The sequence below is a fragment of the Lipotes vexillifer genome, unplaced genomic scaffold (genome assembly GCF_000442215.2).
Source record: "Lipotes vexillifer unplaced genomic scaffold, Lipotes_vexillifer_v1.1 scaffold994, whole genome shotgun sequence".
Taxonomy (NCBI): domain Eukaryota; kingdom Metazoa; phylum Chordata; class Mammalia; order Artiodactyla; family Lipotidae; genus Lipotes; species Lipotes vexillifer.
This window is the reverse complement of record NW_006771292.1, coordinates 884,534-892,988: the sequence shown is the minus strand read 5'-3', so window position 1 is coordinate 892,988 and position 8,455 is coordinate 884,534. Positions and strand designations below refer to the sequence as shown.

General features: G+C 39.6%; 1 pseudogene; it reads left to right on the top strand.

Moving 5' to 3' along the window:
- The first annotated feature begins 4,207 nt into the window (after window positions 1–4,207).
- On the top strand, window positions 4,208–5,014 carry LOC103070406 (high mobility group protein B3 pseudogene; annotated as a pseudogene).
- The last annotated feature ends 3,441 nt before the right edge of the window (window positions 5,015–8,455 follow it).

Sequence of the window (8,455 nt, the reverse complement as noted above, 5' to 3'; positions counted from 1 at the left end):
ATTACTCTAGGAGATGGGTCAAGAAGGATCTTGCTGTGATTTATGTCATAGAGTGTTCTGCCTATGTTTTCCTCTAAGAGTTTGATAGTTTCTGGCCTTACATTTAGGTCTTTAATCCATTTTGAGCTTATTTTTGTGTATGGTGTTAGGGAGTGATCTAATCTCATACTTTTACATGTACCTATCCAATTTTCCCAGCACCACTTATTGAAGAGGCTGTCCTTTCTCCACTGTATATTCCTGCCACCTTTATCAAAGATAAGGTGTCCATATGTGCATGGGTTTATCTCTGGGCTTTCTATCCTATTCCATTGATCTATCTTTCTGTTTTTGTGCCAGTACCATACTGTCTTGATTACTGTAGCTTTGTAGTATAGCCTGAAGTCAGGCAGCCTGATTCCTCCAGCTCCATTTTTTGTTCTCAAGATTGCTTTGGCTATTCGGGGTCTTTTGTGTTTCCATTATCTTTATTTTAAAACATTAAACTATTTGAAATTTTTGTTTATACTATGAAGTGATGATACCATTTGAATATTTTTTCCAAAACTATCAATAATTGCCCCCATTATAAAAAAGAAGCCCATTTTTACCCATTTATTTGAATTTCCACCTTTATCCTATACTAGTTTTTAGAGTCCCACCGTCCAATACAACACTTATGATGATGGAAATATTCTATATTTATACTGCTTATATAGTAGTCATATGTCGCTATTGAACATCTGAAACGTGATATGACTAAAAACTGAATTTTTCATCTAATTTAGCTTTAATTAATTTAAATGTAAATAGCTACATGTGGCTATGGCTACCATATTGGACAGTCCTGTACCAGCACTAGGCTGCTTCCATTACTAGAGCTTTATTATTTGATTTGGTTTATAGTAAAGCAAACACCATCATTATTCTTCTTCTATTCTTAAATACTTTTTGGCTTTTCTGTTGCATTTATCCTTCCAATCAAAATTTAAAATTAGCTTGCTAAGTTAGCAAAAAAGGGCAGGGAGCATTTATCACACTGAAATTAAGTGTATAAATTAATTTGGGAAGAATTGACAATATCCATGATATCAAATCTTCTCATCTGGCATGTAGCATGTCTCTCCATTAGGAAGTTTTTATAGTTATCTTCCCAGAGGTCTGTGAGGTAAGAAGACGAATTGCACAGTTAGGAGAAAAATACCTCAGTCTCTTAAAACTTAGCGAGTGTGACCCATCTTTGCTGTGCACCCATCTACCTTTCCCCTGTTCCATCTACATTTTGGAAGAAAATGATAATGGGATTAACTTCATTATAATTGTTGAAGGAGTGCCTTAGGTGGAAACTAAGTCCTGTAGGAACACACAGTAGATGATGTCGAGCAGAATACACAGTGATAATCCCATGGCAGCTCACATTTTTGTGGAAACTACCATGTACCAGACACTGTTTTAATGGCTTTATATGTATTAACTTATTTATATGCACAACAACCTTATTAGATTCAGGTAATTATTAACCCCATTTAACAGATGGGACAATTAGGAGCAGAACTTGGCAGTGATTTGCCTATTACATCCTGAAGCTGGGCTTCAAATCTAGGCAGCCTCCCTCCAGAAATATGCTCTCACCAACCAGCTTGCTGTCTCTCTGAAGATGCCCTTTGGTTTTCTGTTTGTTTGTTTGTCTGTTGTTTGTTTAGCATTTTTTATTGCTTTACAATAAAAAATTGTTAGCTTCTGCTACACAGTGAAGTGAATCAGCTGTCTGTATACCTATACCCCTTCCCTCTTGGACCTCCCTCCCACCCCACCCCCCATCCCACCCATCTAGGTCTTCACAGAGAACCAAGCTGAGCTTCCTGTGCTTTATAGCTTGTTCCCCTAGCTATCTATTTTATGCATGGCAGTGTATATATATCATTCCTAATCTCCCAATTCGTCCCACCCTCACCTTCCCCGCACGTCCACATGTCCATTCTCTACGTCTATGTCTCTATTCCTGCCCTGCAAATAGGTTCATCTGTACCATTTTTCTAGATTCCACATATATGCGTTAATATACAATATTTGTTTTTCTCTTTCTGGCTTACTTCACTCTGTATGACAGTCTCTAGGTCCATCCATATCTCTACAAATGACCCAATTTCATTCCTTTTTATGGCTGAGTAATATTTCACTGTATATATGTGCCACATCTTCTTTATCCATTCACCTGTCGTTGGACATTTAGGTTGTTTCCATGACCTGGCTATTGTAAATAGTGCTGCAATGAACACTGGGGTACATATGTCCTTTTGAATTATGGTTTTCTCACAGAATATGCCCAGGAGCGGGATTGTTGGGTCATGTGGTAGTTCTATTTTTAGTTTTTTAAGGAACCTCCATACTGTTCTCCATAGTGGCTGTATCAATTTACATTCCCACCAACAGTGCAAAAGGATTCCCTTTTCTCCACACCCTTTCCAGCATTTACTGTTTGCAGATTTTTTGATGATGGCCATTCTGACTGGTGTGAGGTGATACCTCATTGTAGTACTGATATGCATTTCTCTAATAATTAGTGATGCTGAGCATATTTTCATGTGCCTCTTAGCCATCCGTATGTCTTCTTTGGTGAGGATACCGTTTGAAGTGGGATTTTGAGAGCTACCCCGGCTTGGTACCACTGAGTAGCCTTCCACACACAGCAAGGCGCCCTCTCTGGTTAAAAACTAAAGGGGGCAGCTAACTTCAAACTAAAAATCTCCTGGGTTTTATTATTTACTATTGTCTCCTTATTATTCCCAAGCATTTTTCTATTGTGGGTTAGAATTTTTTATTATATTTTCTAACAAGTTGTTTCTGGAATAAGGGAATGCTGCTGGATTTTATACATGAATCTTATATTTACCAAAATCTTTTTATTTCTAATAGTTTTTCATGTCATCTGTGATAAAAGTTATTTTATTAACTTGTTAAAAATAGTTAATTTTCTTGTCATATGTAGTAAAAATAGTTATCTCTTCCTTTCTAATATATATAGCTTATTGCTTTTTCCTCCATTTTTATGTTAACTAGAAGTGCCAGAAAGATACTGAATACTAATCATCCTGTGTGTGTACAGAGTAGAAGGAAGGGTCATTTCAAATTATCCATATAAATAATTTGTTCCTTAAGTCTATTTGCTTTGTGAGTACACATGTACTTCTCCCAGGAGCCGCAAAGAACAAACTTGACAAGCTCTATGTACATTAGCACCATCAACAGGCAAAGCTTCACAAATATGGGGCTCCCATTCAAAAGAGTAGTTCCCGCTACTCTTTTGACCAGAAACTATGATGAAGGTTCTCTGCAAGGGCTGTGCACAAAACAAACAAGAGCTCCAGCCTGGGGATCCTTACTTAGTCTACCACATAAAACCAGGAAGGAGCACTTTTACTCTTCTGTGGGAATTCCCTGTGGCCATTAGTCGCATCAGTGCAATTGCAGGATTCCCTCTGGATGCAACAAACACATAGTAGGTGTTAACATATGCCCAGCCTTGCAGGTTGGTTGGCACTTGGAAGACCCCGAGTTGAGTAAAGCATGATTCTTATCTTCAAGTTACTCACCATCTACTAATAATAACCAATGTATGCCAGGTAGGCTAACACTTTACATGCTTTTCTCATTTTATTCTCAAAACAACACAACTTTATGCCCATTTTTACAATGAAGAACTTGTCTGTCTTTATTGCCTTCTACCTGCCAGTGATATTATTCAGGAATCCAGTGACTTTCAATTATACCCTTTGAATATACTCCTTTTTTTTTAAATTAATTTTTATTGGAGTATAGTTGCTTTACAATGTCATGTTAGTTTCTACTGCATAGTTTCTACTGCACAGCAAAGTGAATCAGCTATACATGTACATATATCCCCTCTTTTTTGGATTTCCTTCCCATTTAGGTCACCACAGAGCACTGAGTAGAGTTCCCTGAGCTATACAGAAGGTTCTCATTAGTCATCTACTTTATACATAGTATCATTAGCGTATATATGTCAATTCCAATCTCCCAATTCATCCCACCGCCTCTTTCCCCCCTTGGTGTCCATACATTTGTTCTCTACGTCTGTGTCTCTATTTCTGTTTTGCAAATAAGATCTAGATTCCACATATATGTGTTAATATAGGATATGTTTTTCTCTTTTTGACTTACTACTTTTTAATTTAGAAATATTTATGATCGGCGGCTCTTGTGGAGGCAGCTAGCGCGAGGCTGTGGAGCGCTGAGCCGCGCATCGTGCCCTGCGCTGCCCAGACTAGCGAACAATACAGTCAAGATGGGTAAAGGTGATCCCAAGAAACCAAAGGGCAAGATGTCTGCTTATGCCTTCTTTGTGCAGACGTGCAGAGAGGAACATAAGAAGAAAAACCCCGAGGTCCCTGTCAATTTTGCAGAATTTTCCAAGAAATGCTCCGAGAGGTGGAAGACAGTGTCTGGGAAAGAGAAGTCTAAATTTGACGAAATGGCAAAGGCAGATAAAGTGCGCTATGATCGGGAAGTGAAGGATTGCGGACCAGCTGAGGGAGGCAAGAAGAAGAAGGACCCGGATGCTCCCAAGAGGCCACCGTCTGGATTTCTCCTGTTCTGTTCTGAATTCCGCCCCAAGATCAAATCTACAAACCCTGGCATCTCTATTGGAGATGTGGCAAAGAAGCTGGGCGAGATGTGGAATAACTTAAGTGACAGCGAGAAGCAGCCATACATCAACAAGGCAGCAAAGCTGAAGGAGAAATACGAGAAGGATGTCGCAGACTATAAGTCTAAAGGGAAGTTTGATGGCGCCAAGGGCCCTGCCAAAGTTGCCCGGAAAAAGGTGGAAGAGGAAGATGAAGAGGACGAGGACGAGGACGAGGACGAGGAGGAGGAGGAGGAGGATGAATAAAAGGAACTGTTGGCCTGTCTCCTTGTGAATTACCTTAGCGTAGCGGGCGCAGGGATGGCCACAGCTCTCACCCGGGGTGTGCCTGTTGCTCCCATTAGGTTGAATTACCCAGTTGGATCATGATTATATCGTAGTCTCTCAGAGTGCTCTAGCAATTGTCAGTGGTTTACGTGAAGTGGCCATGGGTGTCTGGAGCACCCGGAAACTGTATCAAAGTTGTACATATTTCCAAACATTTTTTAAATGAAAAGGCTCTCGTGTTCTCCTCACTCTGTGCACTTTGCTGTTGGTGTGACAAGGCATTTAAAGATGTTTCTGGCATTTTCTTTCTTTTTTTTTTAATTTGTGAGGTGGTGTGTTAACTCTATGGTCATTGGCTAGGAATCCCGAGTGCTCAACTGTACATATCTATAGTTTGTAAAAAAGAACAAAGCAACCGAGACACACACTCTTGACACTCCTTGCTTGGCGTGGAGGCTGTAGGAGCGATGCCTTCCGGAGGGGCCGTAGCTCAGGGCGTGCACTGTGGGGCTGCACCTGTGGACACTGCAGTGGGCATCCACTTAGCCTCAGGTTGCCTTGTTTCTGTATATAGAGACATAGCATCCCGCTGCCATTCTTAGCTGTGGAAAATTGGGGGGGGTCAGCTGGCATGAGACGTGTTGTGGATCCTTTTTAGTTGAAGTGCAGTAGTTTTAAACCGTTTGTTTTTTAAACAAACCATAGAACTCTTCATTGTCAGCAAAGCCAAGAGCCACTGCATTGATGGAAGTTCAAGAACGTTCTGTACTAAACACGGTCTGCAATGTTCTGTTATTTTTTTTGTATGTTTAGAGTGCTGAAATGTTTTTGAAGTTAAATAAACAGTATTACATTTCTAAAATCGTGCTCTATGATAGTCTAAATGTCTGACTCACAGCAGTCCTAGCAGGAGGACAACCTACTCTGTGGTATCTGGTGACTAGCCTGGTGAATCTGGTAAATGACGGACCTACTGTGGCCAGCCTCCTGAGGATGGAGATGGAAGAGGGCTACTTGAAGCTGCTGCATGATTTTGTTTGTGTCTGAGAGGCATTAAGATGCACATATATACAATGGAATATTACTCGGCCATAAAAAGAAACGAAAATGAGCTCTTCGTAGTGAGGTGGATGGACCTAGAGTCTGTCATACAGAGTGAAGTAAGAAAGAGGAAGACAAATACTGTATGCTAACACATATGTGGAATTTAAGAAAAAAAATGTCATGAAGAACCTAGGGGTAAGACAGGAATAAAGACACAGACCTACTAGAGAACGGACTTGAGGATATGGGGAGGGGGAAGGGTGAGCTGTGACAAAGCAAGAGAGAGGCATGGGCACATACACTACCAAACGTAAGGTAGATAGCTAGTGGGAAGCAGCCGCATAGCACAGGGAGCTCAGCTCAGTGCTTTGTGACCGCCTGGAGGGGTGGGATAGGGAGGGTGGGAGGGAGGGAGACGCAAGAGGGAAGAGATGGGAACATAGTATATGTATAACTGATTCACTTTGTTATAAAGTAGAAACTAACACAGCATTGTAAAGCAATTATACCCCAATAAAGATGTTTAAAAAAAAAAAGAAAGAAATATTTATGATCTTCCCTTTAGTCAATATGTTCTGAAATTTCATGATAATGTGAAAAAAATATATTTTTTTCCCGTTTTTGAAAGGGAGCATTCAAGTGATTTTCTCAACCTGGAAATTCATGTCTTTTGATTCTGGGAAATTTTTAAAAAGTATTTATTTGTTGATTTTCTCCCTTATTTCCTCCTCTCTCTTTCTGAAGTTCTTCTTATTTGGATATTTGGCCCCTTATACTGATCCTTTAATCTTTTATTTCTTATTTTCCACCTCTTTGTCTTCTTAATCTACTTTTTGGGGAATGTTATCAATTTTGTCTTCCAAACTTTTCTTGAATTTTTAACTGCTATTTCTTTCTAGTTTCAGGAAGGCATTTTTCTGCTCCTTTTTTGTTTCACCCTTCTTATTCCATGGAGACAGTATCTCCTTTTCTCTGCCTAAAGATATTAATGATACTTTTCTGAGGTTATTTTTAGCTTTGTATCTTTTTTATCTCTGAATCCCTTACTGTGCTTGTTTTGTCCTATCCTTTGTACTAGAAACTCTCCATAAAGCCCTGAAAAGTGTCTGTAGTCAGGGCTTGTCAATTGGTATCCTTCATTTCAGTATTACTGGGCTGAAACATTTCCTGAGAATATTTAATGTTCAATACCTCTAAGTCTTTCTTCTTGATTTGGTCTGCTTCCCCAGAAGAAAATCCCAATGCCCTGCCTTAACTACATAAACTTGGCTGCCTGCTTTCTCAGAGGCAAGTGGAGTAAGTTGGATGAGGTCATCACCATTCAGTGTGCAGACCATCAGTGGCCCCCTTGCTGTCAGTGTGACTGCCCAGAGCCCAGCTGTAAATGGAGTCCCGGAGCCCTGAGTTCCTTTGACTCAGCCTCTCCAGAGAGCAGACAACCAGTCTTCTGCTTGGGTTAAGGGAGAAGCAGTGAGCCAGCATTGCAGAGTGGAATAGGGCTTCTGGGGCTATAGAGCTTCGTGTGCAGACCTGCAACCAATCTTCCTATACTCAGCCCCTTCCTATCTGTGGTTCCCATGACCCTCACTTTCAGTGGCGTCTCATACCACCAACTGTAGGGATTTTCTAGGGTTCTGTTGCATGAATCTACGTGCATCTAAGTTTCCCTTGCTGGCAGCCTTCTCTAGTCTGCTGAGTCTGTTACCACTCCACCATATGCTTTCTAACCTCCTGAACCCTAATGCTGTGCTTTCCTCATTCTTCTCCTTTTGTTTTTATATTACCACCTTTTTAATACACTTACTGTCATTTTAATTGGGTTTGGTGTTTCAAGGACACTTCAAAGGACAACCGTGACACACGTTTATCTCTGTTCTCTCCTGAAACCTCAGCATATTCTCAGAAAATGGAGGTTTCTTCCCTTTTCCTTCTTATTTTCTGTCTTGGGTAGAACACGACAGTATAACCATGGAATAAACTCCTTAAAATGTAATATATGTGTGTTTTAACTTTTTGTTCTGACATAATTTCAAACCTACATAAAAGTTACAAGAATAGTAAGAAGAAATCTTGTTTAACTTTTATCCTGATTCACCAAATTTAACACTTCACCACATTTTCTTTATCATTCTAGATAGATAGATAAATGATAGGTAGATAGATAGATATAGATAGATAAATGAGAGATAGATAAGTGATAAATGATAGATAGGTGTATAAATACAGATATGTGTATAGTTTACTTTTCTAAACCATTTGAAAGTGGTGCATACATCATGCCCCTTTTTGCCCTTCATACTTAAACATGTATTTCTTAAAAACAAAGAAATTAACCTGCATAATCAGAGTATGGTTATAAAATTCAGGAAATTTAACATTGATACTATACTTTTATCTAGTGTACTTTACAGAACATTTTTCCTCTAATGCAGGACCTAGCCCAGGATCACATATAGAATCAGCTGTCATGACTCTTTAGTTTCTTTCAATCTGGAACAT